The 14,553-nt window shown below is 33.2% G+C and overlaps 1 protein-coding gene across 1 annotated transcript in view; it reads right to left on the bottom strand.

Annotated features, from left to right (window-relative positions):
- The window catches only part of LOC132192984 (uncharacterized), a 39,219-nt gene that overhangs the window by 23,726 nt on the left and 940 nt on the right, over positions 1-14,553 (bottom strand). The gene's annotated exons all lie outside the window — the stretch shown is intronic.

The following is a 14,553-nucleotide window of genomic DNA, read 5'->3' as shown; positions in this document are numbered from 1 at the left end:
TATTACATAAAACTTGCAAAATTTTGAAACATTAAAATAATTTCAGGTCTTTCTCGCAATAATTCCCAAAATTGAATCCGAGTTAGCAGAGAAAGAGAAGTTGTGCGCACAAAATCCGGAAAACGACTGTGGCTTTTCGCTCACAACTTCGCAAAATAAAGAATTGGCAACATTAAAAACACGCCAATTATGGTTTTTCAAAGCAACGTGATTGGTTCTTTGGAGCAACGCAGATCGACCCATCTAGAAAACACGTGTTGTTTTGATGATTTGTTTACGACGGTAGTGCTAAAAAATAGATCTGCCCGTGGGCCTGTCTGCTTATGACGGCAGTGGAAAAAAATAAAAAGGTGCACACACGCCGAGCGTGACTGATCAATTCGGATTTTCCTTGTTTTGATTGCAGAAAATAAACAAGTAGAAAATTATATTTTTCTGCGCACATCTAAAAAAAATTTCCTCCTGCAAGTGCAATAAAACTATTATAATTCCGTTTCATAATCGTAATTAGCAATTCGTGTCGCCCCTGATCGACCTGTTGGTGGTATAATTGGGCTATTATGGTCTCACAATTAATGAAAGTGATTCTACAATAATCGTTTCCGCTTGAACAGTCACAAAGAAACTTCATTGGGCATAATTAAAATTGGAGTTCACTATGTAATAAGAAAGTTATGAATACAAAGGAGTATTTATAAGTAAATTGTTAAAAATTAACTGTGATTTAAATAAATGATAAAAATAATATAAAAATCAACCTTCGTGCATTTTGTGTTACATTCTTTCAATAATTATTCTGAATTTTTCCCGAAGTTTAAGCGATCTTTAATGTTATTTTGGGAAAATAAACATTTTTTTTTTTATTTTATTTAAAATAAAATAAAGTTATGATTTTGAGAAAAGAATTCTGATTCTAACATTTTAAAAATTCAGGGAATAGTGGGTTAAAAAATATAAAATTGCTAGTGTATGACAGATTCTCTTTTTGTAAGTCTGCAGGCTGAGTTATTTCAACAATAATAAAGTCAATAAAGAGACTTAAAAATAATAACTATCATTTTACCAGTAATTAATAGTAAATACTTTGTAATTAATTCAGCGTTGTATTTTTTGAAACTGAATTTGCAATTATATAATTGAAAATTTGACATAACAAAATTGATATTGATACCTTATTTATTGAAAATAATTCAAAACTTTTTTTCAGTTTATTCTGTAAAGCTTTGATTGATTTCTTTAAGGACTTGACGAAAGGTCAGTTGTGGGCCCGACATGCCATTTTTATTGCAATCCAGACGAAAAACATTTCTGACCTGGAATTCGAAAACGAATTTCATTTGCATGCATTCAAGTCACCATTATATTTGCATGCAGAAGAGATTTGTCGGGAGAAAAAATATCACAGGGACCTTTCTCCGAATAAAAGCAGTAAAGCAAAGTCGGCAACGAGGCGTTGCAAATCAAAACCAAGGTGTTGCTTGTTGACCAGGATCAAGATAAAAATGGCTGCCAACATCTCGTTCCGCAACGCGATATAAAATAAATAAATATATTCGAACATAAGAGTAAAGAGCAGATCGGAGATTTATCCTTTGGCGACGAATGACCTTAGCCCTCATTACGCTGAAGCGTCCGATTAATTTTTTTTCGCATTTTCCGTTCCGTTCACCCGCGCTTTATCCTTCGAAGCAGAAATTAAAAAAGAGAGACCCACCGGTGCATTTAGTATATATGGAGGAGTGACCTTTCCGCTAGTTCTCGTCTATTTTACGATCGCGTGACGAGTGTGTGAAAAATAATCTAATCGCATTTTCGGCCAGATGACCAAGGTCAGGTGACTCAGGCAAGTGTGTGTGTCTCAATCAATTTCAATAATAACTGAAGCAGCAGCCATAAGGACGCGCCCATCGGCATCATCTATTTCGACGCACTTACCCTGAGACTAAACCATAAAAGGACAAATATTTCTATCGTGACCTTTGTTGGCTTGTGAAAAATTGCTTTATTTGACAAAAAGGTCAAAACTGTTAAATAGAACTGTTGCTAAGTAAGTTGTCTATAAAACCTTGTTTTTCATTCTTTACTGCAGTTATTGACCTTTTGCCACCTTAGAAAAATATTACAGTCGATAAATAGAACAAAAGTTAAAAATATCTTGGTAGAAAATATCAAACAAATCACTTTATTATGTTTGAACATATATAAATAGTGTCTTATAATTAAAATTTTAACCCCTGAAATGTTCAAAATGTGCCCTTTTAAAATACAAAAGAGGAGTTTATTGGAATAGGCTACTGCTTTTCCTGCAAAATGAATTTGAACCTTGTGGAAATTTTGTAACCAATGATTACGTGGATATTATAGATATTGACTCGGAGTTTCAAATTATTTTGGTTGTATTGCTTTAAAAAAGACATTAACTGTTGTGAGTATTTAAAAAGTTTAAGAACCAAATAAATCCAGATTTTGCACCGATTGGTAAAATACTTGTGGAATAGTTTCTAATTTTTATATTTTGTGCTTCTAACTAAATATTAATTTTTTTTTTTTTTTTTTTTTTTAATTTTAGTGAAAAAGAAAAGAAATACGCAGATAATTCCTGTACACATCGGGGAGTGTGATAAAAAGAGCGTTAAAAGGCGACCTTTGAAAAGGTGTCGCAGCGTGAAATTCACTGTTCGCAGAACCAAAAGCGCTCACGTCACTGCGCCGCTGATCTATTAAGGCTTTTGAACTCGCTCTCCTGCGAGAGACCTGGCCTGGACCTTGAAACTCGCGCTTGCTGCAATTTGATTAATAACGACTCTAAAAGTTCGCTGCTACGATTTCGCGCGTACGGTTTATTCTATTAAGGAGCAGAGGAGTGGAGCAGAGATGTTTATTACAGAAACGTGCAGTCGAAGGTTTTTGCCCACCGCGCGCGCCCATTAACTTTTCTCTACTCCTAGGCGAGGTGAGCCATCAGGTGAGAGCTACGCTTCAAAATTATCTCATATCGCACACGGTAGATCCACTACTCAATTATCTGGAGCAATTATGTATATAATGTGTTTGCGAGTTGGAAAGTCAAGTGGCGAGCATTATCCTTTGCAGTAATTAATTTGGCAGATTTTTGCTAATTAACTTGAGGAATGCATGATCGAGGGCTACTCTGTCATGTTCGCCCTTGGCAAAGCAGTTGATCCGCAGCTGCAGAAAACTTTCAAATTTTTATAAATTCAAAAGTCTCGTGGATCCTTTTCTTGAAATATCATCATGATTAAATTTCTATAGCTTATTAGGATGATTCGTTTTTGGACCAATGAGAGTCTCAATTTATGTTAAATCAACAGAGTTTCTATTATTTCAAGGTCAATTTTAAAATTAAATTTCATTTTTTGTATTATGTAACTGTCTACTATTGATTTTTAATCTTTTAATCAATTAAAATGAAAAAAACATATTAAAAGCAAAATTTAGTTAAAAAGAAATAACACATACATTGATTTTTTTCCAAGAAAGCAAAAAACTTAATTTTAAAATTTAACTTCAGGAGTGTCAAATCTGCTCCTCCTGACACGTAACATGAATTTCAATATTTTGAACATAAAAACATGTTTCCAAGATCATTACAAAAACATACCATTTAGATGAAACCTGGATAAAACTTAAAAAATTTAGTAGATGGAAAAAGTAAGAGTACAACTAAACTGCACAGATTGGTTGTTTACCATGATGGTGTATAATATATTTTAATTTAGCCTGCTCTATTATTGCTTTTAGATTTGTTTGTACAAAAAATTCAATTGTTGATTTCTTTTTTGTGGTTCTTTTGTATCCTAATGATTTCTGTTGAGCTCCAGGTTATATAAAAAGCGTCCTCTGCATCACCTCTAGAGATGATTATTACTGAGAGAAGCATGAAATACGAGTTTCCTCTTTCCTCAAATAATTACTGCAAAAAGTAAACGAGTAAACGATTGAAAAAATATCTACACTGGAATTAGAATAACCAGCCTGATGGCGAAAAAACCTTTTTTTTATAGTTCGCACTTCAAAACTCATTCTGATATTTTATCATTAAAAATTGTGTCATTCTAATTGATTTTCATATTTGTTAAACTAAAATTATTCCTTTATAACATTTCCAAAAGAAAAACTTTATTGATTTTTGGCACAATTTTTATTTTATTAATTTTTTTTATTTGGCAATGTTGCAATTTAACTAAAAACTTTTGCCATTAATTAATATTGATTTTTTTTAATTAAATTTTAAAATTTTTTTATGTTTTATTTTCTTTCAAATTCAGGGATGCCTAAAATTAATAAAAAAATATCCTTTGGGGCTCTTTGATTAAAAAGAATTCAAACCAGGTCTTGTTAGGTTGTAAACTTAAATTATAAACCTTTTACGAAATCCTCATCTTTCAGTATTACGCAACAATTATTCTTTTTATCCCTTTTAATGTTTCAAACAAATTTCATTGCATTTTGTCGAAGGGAAATTTTTCCTTAATTATAGTTATGCTGGCGACCCACGAGTGTAATTTTCGTGCAGCCCCGGAAGTGCATATACGTCGATTTGGTAACAATTGCACTTTATCTGCGGCACTTACGCTCGCCTGCAGTGTATTTCGCGCAAGGTCGCACCAGCCACATAATACATCATTTCCATTGTGAGCGCTCAATTTCATCGCGAGTTGTGAACACACACGACTTTGCGTGCTCCAATCTTTGAACTTGAAACAACCTGTGACATTGCGGCGGAACTGCTTTACATTATTTTTTTCCCGAGCTGCCTTGCGACAATAATTATATTGTGTCTGACTCGCTTCGAACACGGAGTTGACGCAAGTTTTTTTCTCTTTTGGACACGCAGTAAATTTTGTAGATACAACGAAACGCTAGACGTTGAAAATCCATCTTTCGCAAGAGGCGGCCGCCGTTCTTTGTTGACAACCATTTAAATAACCCGCATGTCATTTGGTTTCATTCAAAATTAATGAGATTTAATTTGACTGCAAATGAGATGTACCGGTATATTCTAGCAAAAGAGACTGTTAAAAAATTTTGAAATTAATTAGAGGCGACTTCCTTGATCCTGGTCTGCTGCTTGTGACTTTTGGTGAAATGGTTTTGCGCAGAGAAAGTTTCAAGTTTTATCTACCCTAATTTTCTAATGCATAAAATTTAGCAAGCTGTATTATAAATCTTGGTAAGAAAACTTCCATAAAAGACGAATAGATGGAAATTGAATATTTATACAAAACCCATTCATTTATGAATTTAAAATTTGAATAACAGCTCTTTGACGTAACACAGTTGTAAGTTCTGAAAAGAATATTATTGAAGACTTTTTAGAAATTCAAAATTTCGATAGTCAATTTTTTTAATAAGTTGCTAAAGGCAAAAATTAATTCAAATTCATTGAAGAGAACTGATTTATTTACAAAATTGTTAACTTTTATTGGCCAACTCAATTATTTTTAGCTTTTTATACTTTCAAGCAATTTTCTTTTAATTCATGTTCATAGAAAGGTTCATCGTCAATTATTGGTTTACTAATGCTATTTGCTAAGCGATTGAAATAAATTTATGCAGGTATTTGATTTCACAATTTTTGTGTTTGCAGAATTCCATACTTAACACTAAAAAATTATTTTAGAATTTCTAGTCAGTCCTTCATCTATATATCATGTATTCAGTTAATTATATTAGATAATAAAAAAATGTATTATGAACAATTAAATTGTTAATAAACATAAACATTTAGTTTTAAAACGTTCAAAATAAGAAACAAAAGATTTTTGTTGAAGTTTGTTTTCATTGTGAAAATTGTAGATTTAAAATGTTTTTTTTTTATAAAAAATTATTTAATGCATGAAACATCAAGTAAAAATAAAAATACCTAATTTTTTTTTAAATTGAAAAACACCAAATGGAAGACGACATTATAATCAAACATTAAATTTAATATTGTTAGTCTTTTTCAATCTGATTATAAAGTTCACGTGATCTTCAACTGTACCGCATTACTCAAGCAGCACAGATTTAGTTTTTTCATGTATAAATCCGATCTTTAACTGATGTATGTGTAATTCTACTTTGTCGTAATTAAAACCGAGAGGTCGAGCCGGCAACCAAAGAAAATAACCATTTTTCTCCTTTAAAACGAGATGTGCTCGTTATTACGTTAACGTTGAGCTGATTCCCAGACTGGTTTATTCTCGATTGCATAATTGCGGCCAGTCGTTGCACGGTATATTAATTTCGCTCGTTGAACCTTTAGATTTTATCTGGCGTTAATTCTGATTGAACTTTATTATTGTCGAAAGTGTAAATTTCGCGTACATCGTTATAGTTTTCCCGGCGGCGTCTCTCATAAATTCTTCTTTTATCTCCCAAGAAACCAGCGGGATGAAAAATCTCCTTTCTTTTTATTCTTTCAAAGTAACAGGTGTGCTCTGAGTGCCGGTTTTGAATCAAGAGCGGGTAAGAAAGTGATATTTTCAACTTGATCAAGTGTGTATAGAGCAACACCTTTCCAACTAGCGAGCGGTTTGTTTTAGTGTTGCAATTTTGTTTCATATTTATTGCGTTTCTTGACATTTACGAACGGTACGACGAGGGAGACCAAATTGTTAGAAATCACTAAATTGATTAATTTAACGATATCCACTGGCTATATATTTACAGATATTTCCACGGTTATTGAATTACATTATAAATAAAGCATCATTATAAACAATTTCTAATAACATCCTCAAAACTGATTCAAACATTTTTTATCAATAAATGATCCTGCATATTTTTACTGTGACACAAAACAGTAATTTAATATGCAATTCCTAATATCAAATTTTTTTAATAAAACGTTTATGCGTACCATTTAATTTAAAATTCCAACATAAAGTAATTTAACCATTTTCAACAGTTAAAAATTCATCTGTGAATAAAATTAAGTAATTGGTCCAAATATTGACTAGTTTCCTTTACAATAGAGTACATTAACTCCGGCCTACCAAGGTCTCACTTGTTACAATTATAACTAATAAGGACAAATCAACTCATCTTGTAGAACTAATAAAAACGTAATGACACGGATCCTTTCAGGCCATATGTCTCTATGCAATATTGAAATTTCCATCTTCTTTTGCCGCCTCAAGCCATAGACGCCGGGTGGCTTAATTATCCTTTTAGAGCAAAACGAGTAAATGAGCTGGAATTGTTTTTGAGTTAGTAGCCAGCGGTCATGATCACGTACAACCGTGACACTCGAAATTTACTGCGGCAGCAATAAAGCCAATTCGCTACTTTCAAGGCAAAAATAAATACGTAATAAATCTCACAAGAAATAGCTGTATAAATTTAAATTTCGTACTTTTTACTCAAACAACTTTTTCAGTTAAAAAAAAATTAAAAAAACTTCAATATTTTATTTTTTTAAATCTTGATATCGGCCGAGTATTTGCAACTAAATCGCTGACATTCAAATTTATACAATTTTGGATCCTGTTTTGCTGGAGAATTTAATCGCCTTAGCCGCAGGAAAGTACATCATAATCTTACACAATTTTATCAGGATCTCCCATAAGAACATAGTAACCTTGACTTTGTGGTGAATTATTTTGCCGGCGTCTGGCATCGTTTACTCTCTCAACAGACTTCACATGCACCAGGCAATTTAGACACGCTCGAGTGAATCTCTATTGCAGACTCCATTGAATCTCGCCTGTGTTTGAACAAGTGTTGATGCATGTAACACTCGTTATTTTTCGCTGATCGGCGTTGCAATATAAATTACACCGTCTGCAAAACTCATTAGTCATTTTGCGCGTCTGACTCGGGTCTTTATGAAGTGGTTTTATGACACCGCTGGAAAGTTTCGTGCATAATAATTTTGCGTGAGTGCGAAAATTTCAGGGTTACTCGGCACGAATTGTTAAATAAACAATTTTTATTTTAAAATCTTTCCTGTACGACTAGACTGGTAAAAAGTTCTTGTTTGATTTCTTTACTATTAGCCCATTTAAGCCCTAAAAGTTTGTTCGTATAATTAATCTAATTGTGTGATTCTGTTTCAAAATCAGAGAGACGATGAAAAGGAATGTTTATTAAAAAAACTTCTTTAAATTTTAAACAAATTTATGCCTTAATTTTTTTAAGAGACTTTTTAATTTCTGCTATTTTTACCGTTGGATACGAAATTTTTGAATTAAATTAGTTTTTAGAAATAATTTATCGAATTTGAATAAAAGTGTTTTAGTTTTTTATAGTCAATGTCGTCATAAATTTTAGAACAGAAAAACATTAAAAAAATTATTTAATTTTGTAGAATTAATACAAAAAATTGACTTTTATTCTTAAATAACTATATGTGGGGAAATTTTCAGCATAAACTTGAAGAATTTAAATTTTTTTAAGAGATTCAATGTATGACAAATATTAGGTTAATTTCAAGTGTGCAAATTTTTAAATAGTAAAAGCAATATCCTCACTGATTGGGATGAAGTCCATTTTTGAAGTTCAGTTCGAAGTTCAAAATATATAAGAGCGATTAGAGGAGAGCACTCGAGGTGTTGGTAGATTGGCGATTGTTTTCAAACTGCACCGCCGTGCTCCTGATGATAATGATAAAGTCCATCAATTTGGTCACCATGCAGAGAAAATTGTTATTCCACCGGCATCGGCGTCGAGAATAATAATGATGTTATTAATTGGTGTGATATATTACGGGGGCGCGATAAGTTTGGGCGTATATTTTGTGTGGAAAACTCAATTAGCGGCTAATAGTGGAAACTTCCACAGAATACTGATAATTATGCGAGCTTACGTGTACTTTTGCTTGGCATTGGTGGCGGCGTCTTAATTACCAAAGAAGAATCAGAAAAATTGTAGAATGATATTTCCCAATCAAATCAGAGATGCTCAACATTTAAAAGCAACCAAGTTTGTGAGAATTGAAATGAATTTAAAATTTTACGATTTCTTAGCGTAGCTTTTTATCCTTCACGTTTGCAATTTGTCTTGAGAGTGCAAATTATGAATTCTGCTCACAGACGAGCAAATTGCGAGAATGACCCTTTAATTACTATACAGCTCTCACTCTCATTCACTGTCAGTTTTTAAAGTAATAATTTCCTTCCAGTAATTGCAGAGCAACATAGAGAAATTTCAACTACAACACGATCCATCGCTTCCTTTAGCTTTATTCTATCATAAATTTTTTGCACAAGCAAAAATATTAGATATCGTGATCCAATGAGAGTTCTTTAGTCTACCAAATTTTCTATTTTAATAAATAGAAAATTAAAATGAGAAAACGAGCTCCCAATAGTTTAAAAATGTATTTATTTTTCTGTTAATTATTGAAACAGAAATGTTCAATTTTTTGAACCTAATTGCAAGCAAAATTAGAATTATGTTCATAACTGGAGAAAAAAATCTTTTCGTTCCAATAAAAGGCGACTTATCATCTCAAAAGTACATTTGAAGTGAGTAAAATTTTCAAATTCTGTTTTATAATTCTAAGAATACTTCTATTTTCGTTTCAAAAATAAAGCCGGCTAACATTTAGAACTAATTTTTTCTTCATCAAAATTTTATCATATTTGCTCTCTTGAAATGTGTGAGCAAGAAAAAAAATTATAATAATGCATCACTAATTGAAATCCTGAGCAAGATGAATGAAAATGATCCTTTAAAATTAGTCTTTAATCACTTCAATGGTCCAGTAATTGAAAAACAACGTCTCAAATAAAATCTTAAGAATATTATTGTTTGCGTGAATAATGAAAAATAAATGGTTTTAGTGTGATATAATTAGTATCAGAACAACACAATTCGCAATTTGCAATAAATAATTCAATGGCAGCGTCAGGGCAGCGTATTAATTAAAAATTTATATTTTAAACGTGTTATATAACTCCTCAAAAAATCTTACTGAATAAAATTCAAAACCATCTGGGTAAACAAATTTGACCTTTCAAAACTGCTTAAACGAAAACCTAACTATAGTCAAATTAATATTTTCGCTAGGTTGCTCAGGACTTAATTTAGCTTCAGATCGGAGATAATGGCATGAGCATATCGTCTACACACACAAGCGAATAACCTTGCTTATTACTGTTCGCAGTTAAAAATCAAAGGTTACATTCCGCTTCCTCAAAATAATACAAAAGGCCAAATCGAAATCGGACTCACCACTGCCTTCATGTTCGGTTGGGTGTTGCTGCGGGTGGTGATGATGGACGTTGTGCTCGTGCAGAATGCACTCCACCCCGAGGGTGCAGTTCAACATGTCAGTCGTTGCTCACCGGGGTGTCCGAAACGGTTCGGCCGTTGCGCGAGAAAGAGTCACTTTTTGTGTCGGCCAATTCAAGTTTCTCACATTCTGACTTCGCAAGCGGTTTTCGGCGGAGAAACTCGCGAAAAGCGACGAGGTGAAAGGCGACTGTCCCGAGCAACACGAGAACGCACACTGCTGGTGGGTCGAGCTCGGTTCAGGCCGACCGGCGCGAGGTTCGACCTGGGAGAAGGAGAGCCCGCGGGGCAGTGAATTACGCCGGTCTGCCCGCCGATTTCGGGTGCTTAGCCTCGCGAAAACCATCAAGACCGTGTTCTTGTTAATTACCAGTGATGCTTTTTACGGAAATTTTTATACACACTTGTAATTTTTCCGTCTTACTTTTTGTGGCGCAAAAAATGCAGGTTTCCGTTTCCTGATACCGTCAATGAAATTTTCTTTTTTGTTTGAATTGATGAACTCTGAGGAATTAAATCAGAATTCTTAATCAAATGAAGTAATAAAGTAATTTTTAAAATTTGATTTCGTAAATTAAATAACGAAGGGAGAGTGTGGAAATTCCAAAAAGGTAAAATCTACATTGGGAAAACCAGCTACAAGGAAAATAATCTGTGGATGTTTACAACGTCAAGCTTAAAATCAAAAAGAAGCTTTGCCCCTCATCCACAGTCAGCTTATTGTTAGCTGGTCTTTAAAAACTTAAATAAAAAGCTAAGTGCAAGCAAATTAAAAAGTTCTGTTGTAATTCTGTTGGTACAAAATTTATTTCTATATTAACAATTATGAATCAGAATAGATAACAAAAAATTATAAAGATTTTTATACAAGAAAAACTTGAAGCCTAAAATTTCCAGAGGCAACAAATTGAATAAACAAAGAATTGAAGACGGAGCATGTGCCTCTCTGCTGCCTCTTTGCTAAGGTTGTTATTATTTACGTAATGTTAGGGATAAAACGTATTTAAATAGTCACTAATTCTTGATTCCAGTGCCTTTTTTGCTCCCTTTTTTAATGACATAGCTTCTTAGATCTTGTATTTTTGTTATTTGTATTAGGTTTAATTAAATCCTTATTAAATGTTCATTTTTTAACAAATTAAATTTAGGAAATCAAGGAAAGATCCAGAAATTTTCCTAAACAATATTTCTAATCCAAGTTCTTTCATTGAGATAATGCGTCATTGTCATTAAACTCCTGGACTAATACAAAGTAACAACTGCCAATTAAAAAGCTTTAAACAAAATCACTTTTTGCAATATCATCGAGAATTAGGTCCACTTGATTCGATTTTGATTGATAATCATCTCAACATACACGTTGATCTCTTGCACCTGCGATAATATATGGCCTGTGCAAATATAGGTCTCTGAGGAATATGAACTGCATTGACGCCAAGTACAAAATATAATTCATCACTGCCATTTACGCGAGTCTGACAACTTCAGCCACCGCAACCGGTGATACAATCAGATAAATTAAGTAATAAATTAATAAAACCTTATTAATTTTCAAATATCAAATATACGAAATTTTGCAACGCTTTCAAATTCAAGATCTTATTGCTGGTGTTAATGCATTTTCTCTATAAAATTAATGTTTTTATTTATGTTTCTCCACCTTTTATTGAAAAATAAATCTGTCCTAAATAGATAAAATGCGAGTTAAAAGGTACGAAGAAGTTTCCCAACCAAAGTTGTAAAACAAATCTCTAATTAAACTGGCCCCGATAGACTTTCGATTTCATCTCCTCCTATATTTATACGTATTGTACCGTGGACTCAAGATCTGACAGGGTTATCGATCGTTCTGTGTGTTTATTGGCACTTAGGCCGAGAAATAGTCATCACGGATTTGCACTCTGGGATTCGGTTTGTATTGAGGCCAGCGGCGCCCGCGGCTTTGAAAGTCGTTTGGCGAATATTCCAACCGAATACGCGCCGAAAGCAGAGAGGGACAGAGATCAAAACTCTTTCTTTCTTTGTTATTAATCGGCCCGATTGACGTGTGGCGGCGCCTTCCATTCATTACGCTGATGGACAGCCAAATTGCCGTTCACTCGCGCGCTTTGTGCCGTTCGTACGGTTGCAAAACTAAAGCAATTCACGCAGGTAATTAGGTGATTATTATTTTGGCCTTTCAGCGTGCGTAATTAAAAATAGCAAAATTGCTCGCAACGGATCTCCACGTGGATCAGCCTTGACTCCCCATGTCGCCCGCGGGACAAGTTTGATATTAAATTGAATTAGCCAGAGTAAACAATGACTTGGGGGTGTGTTCCGTCTGATATTGCAAAACAATAAAATTAGAGCAAGGAGAGAAAGAGTTGGAAATTGTGACCAAATTATTTACTTTTATTTATCAAAATTGATTCATTGTCAGCTTTGATCACTGCAATCAGCAAAATGCTGCAATTTCGCTACTTTGGTGTGTTTGTTTTGCACAGCTTAAATTATCAAAATTGGCAGCACTTGGCCTCCAATTCATCAAGTTGCATAAAGAAAAACGGCACTATTTGATCCGCAGTAAAATCCAAAAGTAATATGTCTCTGCAAATATTGCAAACAACGTATTGAAAGATCCGCTCAAATTTTAATTTGCAATACAGATTTGCAATCTATAAAATAGTTTTAGAGAATTTTCATTAACAGATTTTAATCCCATACCTTTTTAACTAAATAATTTTGACTGAAATTTATTAAATTACAAAATTTTAGATGGCATTAACTTTCAACTAAAATTTAACCACAAATTGTAAGCCAGTTTTAAATCGCAATTTCCAATAAAAAATATATATTTCTTGAATTTATGTAATCGTATAACTTTCTTTTCAAATTTGGACTTCAAAATCATACTAATAATTCAAATCAAAAATAAATTTCAATTTTTTGTTTATATTCAAAACCGCAATTAAGATGTGTGTCCCATTGTGGCCATTGTTATAATTAAAAATTTATCCTATGGTATTTCTAAATCGTTGAAACTGATCAGATCTTACCAAATATCAACAAATTATCAAAGTCCGCATGAAAGATCCTGCGAAACAAATTATCACCTGCTTTTGCCTCTAAAATTCAGCCTTGCTCTGCTCGATTTGGACCGCCGAGATTTATGGGCGTTAGCGGGAGGCGCTCATTTGTCTCTTTTTTTCTTCACAGCATAAGCGCCGGCTCTTATGCTAATTTTTCCAGATCGCGACCCTTGCTTGCTTTCTAAATTTTCACGCCTGATATGGAGAAAAACAGCGTGTGAAATAAATATAAACAGATTCCTGACTTTTTTTCGACTTTGCAGGTCAAGAACTACAACAATCAGAGCTTATTAACGCACCTGCGTATTAATAAAATGAGATGGCATCTCTCTCTGAACGTTTAAATGTGTGTTAGGATTTTGTTGAGCGAGTGCTCGACGGACACACAATATGCGCCGTAATCGATCAGCGTGAGTCGTGTGTTTCTTTCTATTTTCTTTCGCGCCGGATGATTTCAACTGCGGCCTTCTAATTTGTACATATACAGTACGTGTGGTTTATCAAACAAGCGATGAGACTCGTTTTTCAGATATTTTTGTTTGCAGCCGAGGAGCACGTTTGACAGGTAATGCATGTCGCACTAATATTCTTCCTTTTTGAGGAATTCTTAAATCTCGATCGCGCTGAAGGTTCTCTACTTGTCAAAAGCTATGGTGGCACAAATATGACACAACATTCGAGTTGATCTCACATTTGTTTTACTTCACATGTGTATGCACACGTCAAAAGGACTTTGTTGAATAATTTAAATCATATAAATAGGTTTTAACGGTTTAAAAATAAAAACAAAATTCATTTCAAAAATAAAATATATAAGCGTGATTAAATTTTTGCGCAACCTTAAAATTTCCACAAACTTCTGCTAGTCTAATTTTTCATTTGTATATAATTATAAAATCAGATCATTTTTTACTTAAGGCCAAGATATAAAAATCAAAACGCAATTTTAAAATCTTCTTGAAATATGTGATAAGATTTAAATTTGCGTCATTAGTCATTCATTATTTGTTGATAGGGCTTGTGAAAAGGTATTACGTGCATTATTCACTTCAGATGATTATTTGAGCACTTATCTTTCCAAAGTTTAATTAAATCAGAACAGCTGCCGATATGTACTTGACCTCTTTAAAAGTACAATTAAATAGCGTTCTTCTTGAAATATTATCTTTTCATCTGCCCATGGGCTATTTTTCACCTAAAATATTTATAATAAATCTTCTTTTTGCATCTGAATTATGAT

The sequence above is a fragment of the Neocloeon triangulifer genome, unplaced genomic scaffold (assembly GCF_031216515.1).
Source record: "Neocloeon triangulifer isolate White Clay Creek 2 clone unplaced genomic scaffold, ASM3121651v1 ptg000003l, whole genome shotgun sequence".
NCBI lineage: Eukaryota > Metazoa > Arthropoda > Insecta > Ephemeroptera > Baetidae > Neocloeon > Neocloeon triangulifer.
This window is presented reverse-complemented; position numbering and strand designations above follow the sequence as displayed.